Raw genomic sequence first — 2,145 nt, forward strand, 5'->3', positions numbered from 1 at the left:
TCTAGTGAAGACCCTCACCTTCACCTCAAGAACTTTATGGATGTAGTAGACACTTTCAAGATCAGAGGAGTTACATCCAATGTTCTGAAGCTAAAGTTGTTCACATATTCCCTCGCCAACAAAGCTAAAGCTTGGTTGAACACTTTACAACCACAATCAATCCGAAGCTGGGAGGAGTTGGCGGACAAGTTCTTATTAAAGTTCTTCCCTCCCATGAAGGCAGCCCAGTACAGAAATGATATATCAACCTTCAAGTAATTGCAAGAAGAGTCATTCTATGAGGCTTGGGAGAAATTCAAGGATCTGTTGAGGAAGTGCCCAAACCATGGCATTCCCGAATGGATTCAAATGGAGACATTCTATAATGGACTCAATGGACCAACAAAGAGCATGGTCGATGCATCATCTGGAGGAGCCCTTTTAGAAAAGACATATATAGAAGCATATGCAATATTGGAGAGAATGGCAGTCAATAACTATCAGTAGCATGTGGAAAGATCAAGTTCAACACCAAAGAAGGCTGCTGGAGTTTTGGAACTTGATGCTGTAACTGCACTATCAGCACAGATTTCAGCTTTAAACAACTCTATCAACACGATGAATCTGTCTACTGAAGCTAAAGCACAACCAGTCAATGCCATAACTGATGCTATATCATGTGTTTTCTGTAATGGTCCCCATGTTTATGATAACTGTCAACAAAACCCTCAATCTGTTTGTTTTATAGGTAATTTCAACATGAACAACAATACATACTCAAATACCTACAATCCCGGAAGGAGGAATCACCCAAATTGTTCCTATTCTAAAGGACAACAACATGGACAACAGCAAGGACAACATCAAATGTCCTCAGATACAACAGGAAGGTCATATAAAGCTCCATACCCTCCCAGATTCACACAGCAACAGCATCAACCCAGACAGCAAGTTGGTACATCAAATTCGCTGGAAAGTATATTGAAAGATTACATGACAAGGAGTGATGCTATAATTCATAATCAAGCTGCGTCAATAAAGAATTTGGAGACTCAAGTAGGTCAATTGGCAGAAGCACTTAGAAGCAGACCTCAAGGAACCTTGCCAAGCAACACTGAAGTCCCAAAGAAGAATGGAGAAGAACAGGTCAATGTTATATCATTACGGAGTGGTAAAGCCGTAGATGAACCAGAATTCATAAAGATTACCATGAGCAGAAACATAAAGCATTGAATCAGAATGAAGAAGATAAAGTTGCTGAAGAAGAGGAAAATCATGATCAACCCAAAAAACCTCAAGTTGCTGGCACTGAGAGTATTGCTACATCAAAACCACAGCAAGGTCAGACTGTCAGCAAAGCAACAAGACCACCACCACTCTTTCCTCAGAGATTTCACAAGCAAACTGATGACAAGCAGTACAAGAAGTTCCTTGATGTTCTAAAACAATTGCACATTAATGTACCCTTGGTTGAAGCTCTTGAGAAAATGCCAAGTTATGCAAAATTCATGAAGGACATCTTGGCAAAGAAGAGGAAGCTGGAGGAATATGAGACAATAGCTCTCACCCAAGAAAGTAGTCAATACTACCTCAACAAGTTACCACCAAAGCTAAAAGATCCAAGGAGTTTTACTATTCCTTGTACTATTGGCAACCAATATGTAGGTAATGCATTATTAGATTTAGGTTCAAGTATTAACCTTATGCCTAAGAGTATTTTCAGGAAGCTTGGAATAGGAGAAGCACGTCCAACCACTGTTATGTTATTAATGGCTGATAGATCAATAACTCATCCATAAGGAAAAATTGAAGATGTGTTGGTAAGAGTGGATAAGTTCATTTTTCCCGCTGACTTTATTGTTCTTGACTTTGAAGCAGATAGGGAAGTGCCCATCATTCTGGGAAGAGCATTCTTAGCCACTAGACGAGCAGTGATCGATGTTGAAAAAGGAGACCTGACTATGAGAGTCAATGAAGAGCAAGTTACATTCAATGTACTCAAAGCTATGAAGTATCCTGAACAAGTGGAAGAATACGCTAGCATTGACACCATTGATGCAGTTTTGCTACAGCAACTCAAGCAGCAAATAGAGACAGAACCACTGAATGTTGCTATAGCAGAGGAATGTGCAGAAGATGAAGAAGAAATGAAAGAGTGCCTTGCAT

At 39.9% G+C, this 2,145-nt stretch overlaps 1 non-coding gene across 1 annotated transcript; it reads right to left on the reverse strand.

The window, feature by feature from the left end:
• Window positions 1–226: 226 nt before the first annotated feature.
• Window positions 227–332, reverse strand: LOC133304918 (small nucleolar RNA R71). Its single transcript, XR_009750691.1, has one exon. It is a non-coding gene; the product is annotated as a small nucleolar RNA R71 (small nucleolar RNA).
• Between the last annotated feature and the right edge of the window lie 1,813 nt (window positions 333–2,145).

This window comes from Gastrolobium bilobum, unplaced genomic scaffold (assembly GCF_033153095.1).
Source record: "Gastrolobium bilobum isolate Gb01-03AN ecotype WA unplaced genomic scaffold, APGP_CSIRO_Gbil_v1 utg10441, whole genome shotgun sequence".
NCBI classification, from domain to species: domain Eukaryota; kingdom Viridiplantae; phylum Streptophyta; class Magnoliopsida; order Fabales; family Fabaceae; genus Gastrolobium; species Gastrolobium bilobum.